Source organism: Rhipicephalus microplus, chromosome 5 (assembly GCF_043290135.1).
Source record: "Rhipicephalus microplus isolate Deutch F79 chromosome 5, USDA_Rmic, whole genome shotgun sequence".
Taxonomy (NCBI): Eukaryota; Metazoa; Arthropoda; class Arachnida; order Ixodida; family Ixodidae; genus Rhipicephalus; species Rhipicephalus microplus.
Window position 1 is genome coordinate 173,012,861 of NC_134704.1, and position 16,204 is coordinate 173,029,064.

Below are 16,204 nucleotides of genomic sequence, written 5' to 3' on the forward strand. Positions count from 1 at the left end.
CTGTCAATGTCTAAGGAGAGTGAGCAATCAGCATCCACCTCGGGTGCTCCGGACAACGGGAATAGGGGCTTTTGAAGGGCGTGTGTATCGATATGCGTTTAGAAAACCGTAAGGCGGTCTTCTGCAAATAAGTCTCCTCAGGCGCACTGGTCGGAAAGAGAAAGTCTACCTTGAAATTCAGAGATGTTCATCAAACTTCATAGTACTCTCTGCTTAATTAACAATGTTGGCTGCGATTCCATAGACCAAGCCTTTATATACCCTCTTTCGTAGCCACATCAGTGTAGAAGAGACGGACGATATTAATTGAAAACGTTCACAAGGATATGATATTTGACATGGCGCAATAGGAACTCTGACGCGTGTTCCATGCGTAGAAGTAGTTAAAACACAGATATTCACAAATACAAAAGAAAAGCAGAAAGTGAGGAGTAATTAGTGTTATTTTGTTTTATTTGTGCAAATGCAATCTCTTTCTGTATTTGTTAAGCGCTGCAAATACCTCGTTCAATATTGCAATTATGCCAGCCAACCGCTTTCAAAAATGAATGACAACAGATTAAGAAATTGCATGCTTGATCGCTCATCTGATGCGTGGTGGTTGTCAAAAGTTGGATTATCTGCTACACGGGCTTGGGAAACTCATTCTCTTTGTGTTATGCCTCAAAGCTGTCACGCATTCTTTGAAGTTAGTACATACATAACTGGCAGTTGCCTGAAATTGAAAGGTGGTATTATTAGGTTCGGTGTAAGATATCTAGAGGAATGAAATTTCGCGTTGTAATTATTGGTGGCAGACGTAACCTTTTAAACTCTTACAACACGATGAATTACAGGGCTGAGTTACAAGGTGAAGATGAAATAGAACATCATATATATCCAACGCTTTTGTAGCTAAGCCAGGTTCGAACATCAAAAGCAAATGAAAATTTATTTAATAAAATTAGCCAGTAAGTCAGACTTACGCTTAAGAAACTCCTTGGGTTCATGATCTAGACCGCTTCTTTTTTTCTTTTTTTTCCGTTTTGCTCAAGCGGTAACTGCAAGACAGGTTCTATAGCGGTTTTTACATAGCTGCCGATGAACGCCCTTAGTCTAACGCCTAGGTATTTGGTAATAATATACTGAAAGAAATGAATAAAAGTATCGACGAAGTCTTCAACTTTTGTCAGGATACTCCCTCCATGCTCAATCTGCTCAATTCTTTCTTCTCTTTTGCTGGGGTGACGACAAACCTTGCACTGCGAGCTTCTAATGAAGTTGACCAGCGTTTGACCACACACATACACGAAAACAACTTTATTTAAACACCTGAGGGACTAGCTGAATGAAGTCCCAAGACCCCCTTAACCATCCCGCGGCTCCAGGCAGCTCATCACAGGAAAGTTCCGTAACTTTATTAACAATGCTACGACCATTTTGTACAAGAATTCATAGCTATTAGCAGGTTTGATTTTTGAACTACCAGCAGAGCTGTCCGAGTCACTGGATTCATGCCGGTCATGTGGACTAGCTGCTGATGTCGCTTCACGTTTCTAGTCGCTTTAATCACCTTGCTATTTAAAAAGCCGACGTTTATTTTTGGACCCAGGCAAACATGCGTCCTCTTATGTTTACTTCATCATGCACCATCGAGACCTTCGCCAGCTTAGCTCAGTCTAGTGCAGAACTTTTTCATCATTTTTTAGACTGTTCCTTTCGAATAGCCTTTGGCTATACTGAAAGAAGTGCCTTTCATTTCCTACAATTACTCATTACCTTCTCTTTCTCACGGTAATCCATGGATTTCGTAAATACTGATCTTACATTACCTTGCCTTAGTTTGCCGACTCGATGAATTCTTTCTACCGTTTTACCTTCTACACCTAACATGCTTCTCAAAGTGTTATCTACAACGGCGTATTGTCAATATGCCTCGACCTCACTGGTGGCCTCACAAACCCCGAAAAAAAGTAAATTATCTCTTTCGTTTAGGTTTTCAAAATCCACTAGACGTTCGGTTTGTTTCTGGGGTATCACTTCTATCTTTTCCATTCTCTTTGGCATTGTCTGTATGACATGAAGATGCCCATTCAATATTTCTCACGTTTTATTGAGTTCGGCATCTTCTTTTGTAACGGTGTCTATCTTTTCACCAAATCTTTTTTGGTTATCTAAAATTCGTTGCAACAAATCTCTAGTCTTAGGACCCGAATTTTGTTACACATTCTCCAAGGTTAACAAACGTAATACTGACAACAAGCAGTTTACAGCAATAAACCAACATCGCCGAGAGCATGGAGTCCCAACCAAGAATCTATTGTCTCTTTTGTAACAAGCTGCATAAGAATTCACGCCAACCTGCAATGGTAGGATCAGTGGTTTAGCTATGCTGCCCAGTTGATATGTGCCGTGCCCTCTAAAGTGGCTGTCTTCGTGTCCGTCCTTAAGTACACCAGCGGTCACTGATGTCATCGTTCTCCTTCGCTTATTATACAGTACGATGTTTATTGTCTTACTTTCGTAGTCATGCAGCTGGACCAGAGATTGCCTATGCACGTTGCTTGACGTAATCACGGCAAAAAGAAAGTCACTACCAGGAATATTTCGTTCAGGCACGGATAAGTAATGTGGTTTGGCCGCTACGCAAACTTGGGAAGTATGAAAGACAGTACGACAAGTATTTTGATGCCATTCCTGTGTGCATAGGCGAAACATGTTTACGAATGATGACAAATCCCGAAATCACCTGCTGTTGAACTTCAAGACACGCGAAGTGACCCAGAACAAATTACAGACAGTCGTAGAACAGGGTGTCTATGTTCGACGCACGAAGCGTATTCACTTATTACTCAGCCCAAAGGGAAAAAGAAATTTTGTCACGGTAGGAAAAATCATCGTTCTATTTCTAAGTCCGAACACATTATTTGCGAGACTGAATAGCCTCCAATATTTCCTCCATAGCGTCGGACCTGATATATGAAACGGAAGAAATGGCTCCCTATATCTTTTCCTCCACGGCATCTTTGTAGCAGGCAGCGCTATAGCACGGCCACCGAATAAAAAAAGAGGTACCTGACAAACGGCGCTTCGAATTCCGATAATGCTATGGCGTCTTATATCATGGCCAGCGTGAGGTGTAGACGCGCATGTGAGTCGCGTCTGCAATTTATACCAGCCCCTGCTCCTATATAGAAACCCTCGTTTTGGCTGCACACGACTCTCAGTAGCGACAAAACCCAACAAATATAAATATCATAAGTTGGTGAAAGAACTCCCAGACTTTGAGCTTGCTTCGCGAATCCGTCATACGGAGACATCTTGCGGGCTCCAACAAAGTGACGTCTGCAAATGCCCGCAAGCTTTGCGTACAGTAATTTATACTTCCAAGTATGAGTGGGATGATAGCATAGATTAGAGAAAATGTCGAAGTGAGCTATACATGTGAAATCGCCATTTCCGCCAAAGCTACACGTTCATTTAGAGTGCACGCAAAACTTGGCGTTAGTGTTTGTCACACCAGAGCATGCGGCACAAGCTAACCCGTTGCGAACCCCTGCTAATTGACGCAAATAGCAGGTGCCCGCAACGAACGCTAACTTAGATTCAAAAACCCTCGAATGACTTATCAATCCTAGTGAGGAGACCAAGGTATGTTTGTGCGAGGGGAGCTGCAGGCCGACACTTCAATCGTTCTCTTCACTTCCGTAGCAAGGCGCCATGGATGCTTTGTAATTACGGTACCGAATTCCCATGCGCCTTCACTTCTTTACTTCATACGCCAAAACAAACAACTATTGATGTAAAAATACACTTTTTTCTGTGTTTCCTTCTGTACAGTGAATCTACTGAATCATGTTAGAGAAAAGCGGAGCAAAAGAGCTGACTGGTCGTACGTATTTGTTTCGAGATGAGCGCAAATGATGCCTCAGTGTTGCAGAGTTGGTTATTTTGTGTCCACTACTGCTCCAGCCTGATTGTGTCCTTCGGTGTAATATTCACCAGTTGATTGTACCATACGTTTAGGGAAAGGAGTAACCAAACGCTACTTTTCGCGAAGTGCGGCTGAAACAGTTTCACAGCGAGTCCTTGCCACACCTTTCTAAAGTAGGTGACGTAGCGCCGGTTAACATTGTTATGTAGCCTGCTGACCACATCGGCACGTTCCGTCGATAGCTCAGTTGGTAGAGCGGTGGAGTGTAGTGGAATTCTCATGTGAACATCCATAGGTCACTGGTTTGAATCCGGCTCGATGGAGTTATTTTCTTTTTTTTCCAACATTCGTTACTTGGGTCTCATGCGCTGTGTGCCCATTGGTCAGGCCTCTTCTCAATTCTTGCTTTATTCATAACCTTAAATTTCGCTACCGAGGTGCGCAAAAGCCCTCATTAAATGAACGTTGAAATAGGGGGGGGGGGCATTGCTGATGAGCACGCGAGTTCAAAAATGAAACTTGAAGATTGTTGCCTGTCTCCTAATATGCACATCCTATTCTCAATAGACTGTGCGTATTTAGACTGTGCGTACGTAGAAATTTGCACCGGCGGATTTCTACGTAAACAAGACTAGACAAGAAAAAGGGCAAGTTTAGTTTGGTTTAAAATGCTTGGTAGTTGCGGAGTCACCCTAAATTTTGCGCGTCTGGTCCGCCCGCCTGATAAGTAGAATATTTGGTGCGCACCTCATATAAGCTTTGTTGTCGGCACTCTGCGAGAACAGCGCGCTTATGCACGCCTTGTTCAGCCTTTATGTAAATAATATCGAAACAAGGGAGTAATCACCAGTTAAAAGAATTGTCTTAAACAAAACGAACGCATACGGTTGTTTACTGGACAATATCTGGTTACAGAATACCAACAGTCAGCGCACAGCACACGCGGTCAATGCGATATCATAACTCGCAATTAAAAGCATTTCGTTGTTCCTTCACGCGTATGTGACACACAAGCAAGCAATAATCCGAAAAAGACTCTGGCACTACGGAAAGCCAATGCATATTGACATTATGACTAGCGATAGGTACATGCGGTGCAACCACGCGTGGCTAGGACCTTGAAATTGCGTGTACATCACTTCGTGATTTTCTTCGACACATTCGAACACATCATCCAGGTCTTTCTCGTTTTCTTAGCTAATTTTCTTAGCGCATCACTGCGTGCTTTTCTCGCGAATGTCAGTACTGTTGACTGTATCACGAGCATTTATAACACAATTAAAATCCCCCAATCAAATAACCTGCTTATCGCAAATCGTCCACCATAACAGATTCGAAAAAAATGGACACGCTCTTCAACACAATGTGACGCGTATATCCATATTACAAGGAATTTTTTGTCGGCAAATAGAAAACCACAATGAACCACTTTTCCTGATCGACATGAAAATACACTTTTAACAATAAGGTCGTGCATTTTTTCACAAAGATAACACACCTGCGGATGTGCCTATAGCATGGCTAACGACTGCATATTATATATCAGCGAAACAGCGCACCATGCTCCTGGTGCCCTGCTTTCCGTCAAGCTTAGTTTCATGGACGACTAGGACGTCTATGACTCGGTCAGTGACGAACCATAAGAGCTGACTTTTGCCTACGCCTAGCCGCCCACCCTCTGACGTTCAGCGTAGCTTTGCTAAGTGACGTGGTCGGTGCTATGATAACTTACACGCTGAAGGAGTAGACCTGGAGCATGGTGGTTACCTTTCGTGGCCAGCCACCAGCTAACTGCATCAAAGACCATCCTGCTTTCCGGCGTTCTTTTCGTTTGCCTGGTCCTGAAGTCTCTCGTCCAAAAAAATGTTCGGCTTAGGCTTTCAAACGCCAACAGTTTTCTTGAGTAGTCTTTACCGGGGGTTAATTGCTGTTTACAGTCGACGTCTTGTCCCTTTCACAAGTCTTGTCGCGCACACGCTTTAGCGCGACACTGCAGACACGCATGTCCTCGCTCTCCGTCGTCTGTCCCTGGGTCTCCGTTGCGTTGAACTTGTCCCCAGGCAAGCTTCATTCAAGGCATGGTTAGGCTCGTCCGCTGGCGGTGTGACGAAAGATGCCACCAATTGCCGAGGAGTCTCGGTCACCTTATTTCCATCACCCGACGACGACTGCCCGGTTGTCGCAAGGACCACTGGGATGCCGGTTCCTTCAACGGCTTTCTACGTTTCGGCCACATCTATGACGGGCTCGGCCACCCATTCGTTCTTCGTTGATCCAGTTGCCGAGGCACACGTCCTCATGCAGTCAGCCTCAATATGACCGAAGAGTCTACAGCAGGAGCAGCGGGGGCCTAAGACTTGCAGTGGACGTGGACAGTACCTTGGCTACGCAGGCACTGCATTGGACGGTCAGGAACCACGACCAAGGCCCACTATCCGTGGACACGGATTTGATGAGGGTGGTCCTCAATCTTGTAGCCGCACTTTAGCTTGAGCAGCACCGTCCTTGTTGTCCAAAGTTTGTCGGCCATTCTGTGGATGCGCCACCTCTCACGACTCACTTTCACCACGTTGTTCAAAGCTCACAAAAGCACATCTTACATCGTCTTTTTTACATTCTGGAGCAGCTAGTGCAGCCTTAGCTTCCCCCGCTGATCCTGCAGGTCGATAAGGACACAACGTGGCGCCTTCATCTGAAGTTTCTTCAGCGCAAGTAGGCGTTCTGTGAGAGCGGCGTCGTTGAAGGTCACCGCCCACAAGGGGTTGATCTGACAAGCGCCGAAGATCACCACATCAGGCAACGTTCCCGTCGGTGTCAGCGCATCCCTGAAATCTTCGACCCTTGGGTCTGGCTCTGGCGTCCCCGTGCAAAAACACGGTGTTAGTACAAGCTTGCCTTAAGGCAGCTGAGGAAAATTGAAATGGATATCATCATCCTTATTCCCGTTTCCCCTGCCCACGCGGCCCATTTTGTAGCCACTACACTGGAGCACGACCCTGCGATCCGTTCAGCTCGGCTGTCGGAAGCAAAATGAAGCAACGGCACCACCGAGGATACCCCGTTCAAATAGTGCCACCATTCGGGGTTGTGCTAACCACAATAAAAGAAAAGGCGTCAACAAATACCCCGAGGCACCGGTGAAATTTGAACTCACGATCTCCTGTTTACTAGAGAGACGCTTTAACCAACTAGGCCACGGTGGCAGCGAGGGTACCACGTTCAGGCAGTGCTACGATTCGGAGTTTCACTAACCAGATTGGAAAAAAAAATGCGGCAACGAATCCCTCGAGGCACCTGTGAGATTGAAACTCACAATCCTGCTTATTAGACAGGTGCTTTAACCAACTAAGCCACGTCGCCTTTTTTTATTTAATGCCTGTTTTGGTCGAAACACAGCACAAACATGACGCATCAGATAGTACATATGATAATGACGAAAATGGCAGTATCAGTCCTGATTAGACTGATACTGCCAATTTTCAATTTATATATCAATGAAGCGAAAGATTCTATCACCGCTAGCGATTCTGGTATCTATTTTTGAATCTTCACATTTTCAACAAAGCTAGATATCATTTGTCTGAAATAAGTTCTCGTTGGCTTAGCACCTGGGTCGCTGTAGTATCCTGCCATGTGAGCAGGCCGTATACAGTGGAGGGCTATCAACATTATCAAATCTAAAGGGACGCCTTTTTCATTATCCACACTTAGATACCTTATTCCTTGTGGACTCATTGGGAAGTCTTACTTTATTGTCCGCTTCAAGATGGCTTGAGAAAAATGTTTTAAGCCCTATAGGAACCTGCCAATATTTGACCATCTTGAGTACATCTTGTCCACGCCTTCCATGTATATGGCTCTGTACAAAGGCACTGGTAAAACGATATCTTCCACAACTCTATACAATTCTTTTCGTTTAACACAGAGAAGGTTGCTCGTGTACCTTCTATCAGCTCGCAAATATCATGTACACAAGGTAAAAGAATATATATGCATTACGTCGTCTTTGAACAACTCTTTTTTCGAGAACTATCACTCAGTGGAATCGACTTCCTCCCACAATTGTAAAAATTTCTTCAATGAATGCGTTCTCTTCTGCAATGAAAATGAATGAATCTTTCGACCGTCAAGCCCTATAGACATGCGTGCGCCTGGAAGTCGCTGTGATCTGTGCGGTATCTTGGTTGTAAGCTATGTTTTTTTTTTTTTGGTGTTAATTTGTTCTTGGGCTAGACGAATGCTGCACTTTGGCAGGCGTCGTGATCTTTGCGGTATCTTGGTTGTAAGCTATGTTGCTTTGTTTTGGTGCTAATTTGCCCTTGGGCTAAACGAATGCTGCGCTTTGGCAGTCGCCGTGATCTGTGCAGTATCTTGGTTGTAAGCTATGTTGTTTTGTTTTGTTGTTACTTTGCCATTGGGCTAGACGAATGCTGCACCTTGATTCAATTACCATGGCATATTTATCAATTTTTGTGGTTCATGCATTTTTTTTCTCACACATATGACTTTTCTGACGCAGTTGTGCTCAGTGCAGCAGTGTATGTTTTGTGTCTTGCAAATTTACTTCTTTTCTCTTTTTCTTTTTTTACACAAACCTGTGTTAACCTCAAATTTTCATGCTTTTTTCCTGCAGCCCCCCCCCCCTATATTGCCTGTACAAGCGCTGTGAGTAATAAATCGTCATCTTCATCAGCCTGACTACGTCCACTGCAGGACAAAGGCCTCGTCCATGTTCCGCCAGTTAACCCGGTCCTGTGCTTGCTGCTGCCGATTTATACCCGCAAACTTCTTAATCTCATCTGCCCACCTAACCTTCTGTCTTCCCTTAACTCGCTTGCCTTCTCTGGGAATTCAGTTAGTTACACCTAATGAGCAGTGGTTATCCTGTCTATGCGCTACATGCCCGGCCCATGTCCATTTTCTGTTCTTGATTTCAACTATGATATCCTTAACCCCCGTTTGTTCCCTAATCCACTCTGCTCTCTTCTTGTCTGTTAAGGTTACACCTACCATTTTTCTTTCCGTTGCTCGCTGCATCGTGCTCAATTTAAGCTGAACTCTCTTTGTAAGTCTCTAGGTTTCTGCTCCGTAGCTAAGTACCGGCAAGAAACAGCTGTTATATACCTTCCTCTTAAGGGATAGTGACAATCTACCTGTCATAATTTGAGAGTGCTTGCCAAATGTGCTCCACCCCACTCTTATTCTTCTAGTTACTTCAATCTCGTGATTGGGCTCCGCGGTTACCTGCCCTAAGTAGACATAGTGTGAGCGCGACAAGCGAATGACTCTTTATTCTCTTTGATATCATCATCACCTGTACATCTTCTTCATCTGAAAATATCATAATCAGCGTGATTTAGCTCGAGCCTGGCTGAATAAACCGGTTCCTCACAAGTGGTGGACTGTGCTTTTCGTTCCCTTAAGTCCTCTCGCCCATTCTCGCTGGAGCTCCGTTCCGGTCATCGCATACAACCCCCTGCCATGGTGGCCCAAGAAAATCCTGGCCCATCCAACGTCACCGTCCTACTGCAGCCACTGCCACCCGCTCCGCCCAACAACATTCGCCTGCGTGATCCACCTGTGTTTTCCGGTCTCCGAGGCGATGATGACGAAGACTGGATCAAGAACTACGGCCTCGTCAGCGATTTGAACAAGTGGGACAATCCACAGAAGTTGCGCAGCGTCCCATTTTACTTGTCCGATGTTGCGAAAACTTGGTTCTGGAACCACCACCTGGATCTTCCCGACTGGGACACTTTCGAGCAGCAAAATCGTCAGATATTTGGTGCCCCTGCAGTTTGCACTGAGGCATCAAAGAAGAAACTCGCTGAACGCACGCAGCTGCCGGGTGAATCTTACACCTCTTATATTGAGGATGTCCTTGCACTGTGCAAGCGCGTTAACACCGGCATGTCTCAGAACGACCAAATACGCCACATTATAAAGGCATTAACACCGTCGCCTTTAACTCCCTAGCCACGCAAAATCCTGCCACCACACGGGACTTGATAACCATCTGTCAGCGACTTGACGAGCTTCAATCTCTTCGCCTTTGCTACGATGTTACCGACGTTCGTTTGCCTGCACCCCTCGACTTGCGTGCGCTCAAGTTCTCCCTTGGTGCTGACGCATGCCGTCACTAGCTTGCCGATAATTTCTTTTTACTCGCTCAAAAGATGTTCAATTCATTTGCGAAAGATTCATAATCAAGAGAAACACGGCGGCCAATGTCTTTGTGTGAGTCAATAGAAACATTCAATGGATGCTTAATTTAACCACAGTAAATGCAACGAAGGAAAGTCAATTTTTACCTACTTAAAACTCTATAAGCATTTTTGTAATGACATACCTAAATTTGTGTTGTTCTATGCAATGCACCTGATTAGTATCGGGAAATCTAAAAACAGGCATGGGTTCTAGGCATTGGTTCTTCTGCATTTAAATGCAGAAGAACCAATGCCAAACAATATGCCACATCGAAAATAATTTATTCTCTTATTTTTTACGTGGCTCTGAGTAGTTCATTATTGTGCAATGGATACGTTTTGCGTCATGTGTTGCCTCGCGTAACAAACTGGTGCTGTGTGCAATGCAAAGGCTGTTTACAGCAATCATATATAGCTACCAACCATTTGAAAAGGAAGCAACGAGCAATATATTGGCATTATAATCGCCTACATTTTGTTGTTTCAGAGAAAAAATTGGTTACATCATTTGTATTATCGTATTTATGCAGACGCCTGTGGAACCATTACCGCGTTCAGCCAGGGAAATTTTATTTTAGCCAGATAGATTGTTTCTGCGTATTTTCTTGTAGTTAGGACCTCAGAAGACCACAAACAATAAATGAGCTTGTGGTGCAAAGACATTTTGATTAAGTTACGTGACATCATATTGGGTAATCAGCGCTCAGTGTTTGGAAAATGAGTAAAATGACTTCTTTTTTACTGCTAATCATTAGTGTGCTCGAAATGGAAACCAACGTCTTACTTGTCGAATTAATACTCACTGAAACAGCTTCAGTAAGTCGTTTGAAAATGGCGCTTACCAAGCTCACCTTACGCGCCACGGGTTCACCGAAGAACTCGATCACGCTTCTGTTTTTTTTTCTGGCTGATACCTTCACAATAATGCCACAGTATTGATGTCAATGGTAGTGAGTATCAATATCAATAAAGTACTATTGCCCATAAAATGAGCAGTATAGTTACAATTCTGAAATACTAGGGAAGATGCTGTGCGGTGGTGTCAATTATCATCGCCAGGGTCAAAAGAAATAAGAAGTGGTAATACGAATACATTGAGTGTAAACAATGTACCAGCTTCAAACACTAAAAAGAAAAAAATTTCAAAGAAGAGTGAGAAGTTAATATCTATTGATTAACAGTATTGTAACATTAGCAATTTTATTAATAATTTGATTGATTGATAAGTGGGTTTTAGCGTCCGAAAACCACCTAATGATCATGAGAGACGCTGTACTGGAGGGCTCCAGAAATTTCGACCACCTGGTGTTTTTTTAACGTGCACCCAAATCTGGGCACACGGGCCTGCAGCATTTTCGCCTCCATCGGAAATACAGCCGCCACAGCCGGGATTCGATTCCGCGACCATCGGGGCACCAGCCGAGTGCCTTAGCCAGTAGACCACCGTGGCGGGGCTAATGATAATTTCATGCTCCAGAAACAGTGTTCTGACTATTAGCAAAGAAGACAAATTATAATACACACACGCCTGAATAAATGAAAGTGTATTACTTAATAGTGCGGCGATGGCGCAGAGTGCGGCGATGGCGTAGTGGTTAGAGCATCCGCCTCGCATGCAAGAGGCCCGTGGTTCAAGACCCGGTGCCGCGCAGTTCCCAACCGGATTAAAAAAAATCCGCGTGTTGATGGAACTGCATTAAGAGGCCTGGGGTGCGGCCTCACCGGTAACCACCGCCGGGAATGCACTCCCTCACCAGAGAAGGATTGGCCACCCTGGTGCAGTATCTGGCCACTACCTCCCACATGCATACGTCAAATAAATCACGGCCCTCAGTCCCCAGCAGCTGCGAAGCAACTGACCACGGCGGCGGTCAGATCTGCAACGCAGCAGAGGGTGCTAAGAATCTCTGGATCCGGACAGGCCGCCATTGGAACCTGAACTTGGCAACATTTAACGCTAGAACCTTATCTAGTGAGGGAAGTCTAGCTGTACTATTGAAGGAGCCAGAGGGTGTTAAATGGGATATAATAGGGCTCAGTGAGATTAGGAGGACAGATGAGGCCTATACTGTGCTACAGAATGAGCACGTTCTTTGCTATCGAGGCTTGGCACACAGAAGAGAACTGGGAGTGGGGTCCTTAATTCACAGAAACATAGCTGGCAACATAGAGGAATACTATAGCAATAATGAAAGGGTGGTAGGTATTGTAATTAAACTGAATAAAAGACACAAAATGAAGGTAGTACAGGCTTACGCGCCTACATCCAGCCATGATGACGCTTCAGTTGAAAGCTTCTATGAAGACGTGGAATCGGCAATGAGTAAGGTAAAAACACAGTATACTATAGTGATGGGCGACTATAATGCAAAGGTAGGGAAGAAGCAGGCTGGAGACCAGGCAGTAGGAGATTAAGGCATCGGCACTAGAAACGCCATAGGAGAGCTACTAGTAGAATTCGCAGAACGCAATAATTTGTGGATTTTGAATACCTTCAGCCGAAAACGAGAAAAACGCAAGTGGACATGGAGGAGCCCTAATGGCGAAAACAAGAACGAAATAGACCTTATAATGACTGCACACCCAGGAATCGTGCAGGATGTGGAAGTGCTTGGCAAGGTACGATGCAGTGACCATAGAATGGTACGGTCTCGAATTCACCTAGACTTGAAGAAGGAACGACAGAAACTGATAGGCAAGAAGCCAATCAATGAGCTAGCACTGAGAGGAAAAGTACAGGAATTCAGAGTGTCGCTGCAGAACAGGTACTCGGCTCTTAGTAAGGAAACCAACCTTAGCGTAGATACAATAAATGATAATCTGACGAGTATCATTACGGAGTGTGCAGTGGAAGTTGGAGGCAGGGTAGTTAGACAGGACACTGGCAAGCTTTCCCAGGAAACGAAGAACCTAATTAAGAAGCGTCAAATCATGAAAGCGTCAAGTACAACAGACAAAATAGAACTGACAGAGCTTTCAAAGTTGATTAATAGACGTAAAGTATGCGATGTAAGAAGGTATAACACGTAGAGAATTGAACACTCTCTGAAAAACGGAGGAAGCGTCAAAGCAGTGAAGAGAAAACTTGGGATAGGCAAAAAGTCGGATGTATGCACTAAGGGACAAAGAAGGCAAAATAACTACCAATATGGATAGAATAGTTAAAATAGCGGAGGAGTCTTACAGAGATCTGTACAGTAGCCGAGACAACCACGACCTTAATATATAAGAACTAGCAGTAACCCAGATGACACCCCACCAGTAATGATAGAAGAAGTCAGAAAAGCTTTGGAGAGCATGCATAGGGGCAAAGCTGCTGGTGAGGATCAGGTAACATCAGATCTGCTGAAAGATGGAGGACAGATTGTGTTAGAAAAACTAGCCACCCTGTTTACGAGGTTTCTCCTGACGGGAAGAGTACCAGAGTCTTGGAAGAACGCTAACATCATCTTAATACATAAGAAAGGAGATGACAAGGACTTGAAGAATTACAGGCCGATCAGCTTGCTAATCTGTAGCATACAAGCTATTTACAAAGGTAATTGCTAACAGAGTAAAGAAAACATTAGAATTCAATCAACCAAAGGAACAAGCACGATTTCGATCAGGCTACTCAACAATAGACCACATTCATACTATCAATTAGGTAAGAGAGAAATGCTCAGAGTATAACCAACCACTATACATAGCCTTCATAGATTACGAGAAGGCGTTTCATTCAGTAGAAATCTCAGCCGTCATGCAGACACTGCGGAATCCGGGCGTAGATGAAGTATATATCCCCAATCTGGAAGAAATCTACAGGGGATCAACTGCTACCATAGTGCTTCATAAAGAAAGCAACAGAATACCAATCAAGAAGACTGTAAGGCAGGGGGAGACTATCTCCCCAATGCTATTTACCGCGTGCTTACAGGAGGTTTTCAAAAGCTTAGAATGGGAACAGTTAGGGATAAGAGTTAATGCAGAATACCTGAGTAACCTGCGCTTCGCCGATGACATTGCGTTGCTGAGAAACTCAGGGGACGAATTGAAACTCATGATTACGGAGTTAGACAAGGAGAGCAGAAAGGTGGGTCTTAAAAATAATCTGCAGAAAACGAAAGTAATGTACAACAACCTCGGAAAGGAGCAGCGCTTCGAGATAGGTAATAGTGCACTTGAAGTTGTAAAAGACCATGTCTACTTAGGGCAGGTGATAACCGCAGAGCCTAACCACGAGATCAAAGTAACTACAAGAATAACAATGGGGTGGAACACATTCGGCAAGCACTCTCAAAATATGACAGGTAGATTGCCACTATCCCTCAAGAGGAAGGTATATAACAGCTGTATCTTGCCAGTACTTCGCTACGGAGCAGAAACCTGGAGACTAACAAAGAGGGTTCAGCTTAAATTGTGGACGACGCAGCGAGCAATGGAAAGAAAAATGGTAGGTGTAACCTTAAGAGACAAGAAGAGAGCAGAGTGGATTAGGGGACAAATGGGGGTTAATGATATCATAGTTGAAATAAAGAAGAGGAAATGGACATGGGCCGGGCATGTAGCGCGTAGACAGGATAACCGCTGGTCATTAAGGGTAACTAACTGGATTCCCAGAGAAGGGAAGCGCGTTAGAGGGAGACAGAAGGTTAGGTGGGCAGGTGAGATTAAGAAGTTTGCGGGTATAAATTGGCAGCAGCAAGCACAGGACTGGGTTAACTGGCGGAACATGGGAGAGGCCTTTGCCCTGCAGTGGACGTAGGCTCTTCTTCTGTACGTAGTCAGGCTGATGATGACGCTGATGATGATGTATTACTTATTGAAAAAAAAGTATAACAGTAATCATTCGTTAAAAAACTTAGTTAATGCCTCCGTCATAGGAATCGGCATATGACACGAAAGTAAAACGTGCTGTTAGAGGCGTAAATAAATGTTTACCGTACATTGATAAAGGAGAGCCTTCCGGATGTATGTTTTGGTGTTTGGCAGCTGTAGGCCCATTCAACGTGGATGTATCCTCGTTGACGCTTGGTACATTTCCACCCTGACGACTAATATTCATGATGAGAAATTTATTAAATAAACTATTGTGGTATATGTAGATGTTGACCACCAAAGCATAGTCAGAGAAAGAGGCGTGTTAGCAAGATGAGCTTCGCATATCAGACGCTGAAATCGGGTTAAGGGTGCCATTTTTCGGCCTGTGGTACTTCATGGTATCTAAGAAAGTGTACCGTGTCAACCTTGCAGATGCGAACTCGTATCAAAGTAGAGCGCGTCGACGAAGTTCTCTCTCTTTAGAAATCTCTCCCTCTCCCTTGATAGTGAAGTCGGAGACCTTCGCCCGCTTAGCTTGTTCTGGGGCATAACTTTTCCATCATTTCTTTAAACTGTTGCAAGAGTTGTTGGCGATATTGAAAGAAGTGCCCTTTAATTTCGTGCAATTACTAATTATCTTCTCTTTCTCACGTTATTCGATAGATTTTATAAAAAACTGCTCATACCTTACCTTGTCTTTGTTTGCCGACTCTATGGACTCTTTCCACTGTTTCATCTTCCACACCTAACTTGATTCTGAAAGTGTTATCTACTACGGCGTATCGTCAATCTGCCTCAACCTCACTGGTGGCCTAACGAACACCAGAAATGAGTGAACTATGTCTTTGGCTTTGGTTTTCAAAATCTAATAGCTAGACGTTCAGTTTGTTGCTGGGTTACAATTTCTAACCTTTCGATTTGCTTTAGAATATCCTATATCACATGAAGATGGCCTATAATTTTTTCTGACGTTTTATTGAGTTCGGCATCTTCTTTTGCAACGGTGTCTATCTCCTCACAAAATTCTTTTTTGTTATCCTAACCTTGTTGCAACAAATCTACAGTATAAGGGACCCGGATTTTGTTACACATTCCCTGAAGTTAATAAAAGTAATAATGATAACAAACACTTCACAGCAATAAACCAACATCACCGAGAGCATGGAACTACAAGCAAGAATATTTTGTCTCTTTTGTAACAAGCTGCATAAGGATTCACGCCAACCTGCAACGGTAGGATCAGTGGTTTTGCTATGCTGCCCTGTTGATATGTGCCGTGTGCTTC

General features: G+C 44.1%; 1 non-coding gene across 1 annotated transcript; it reads left to right on the forward strand.

Moving 5' to 3' along the window:
* Positions 1 to 4,145: 4,145 nt before the first annotated feature.
* On the forward strand, positions 4,146 to 4,236 carry TRNAY-GUA (transfer RNA tyrosine (anticodon GUA)). The gene is given in 2 exon segments: positions 4,146 to 4,182; positions 4,201 to 4,236. It is a non-coding gene; the product is annotated as a tRNA-Tyr (tRNA).
* The last annotated feature ends 11,968 nt before the right edge of the window (positions 4,237 to 16,204 follow it).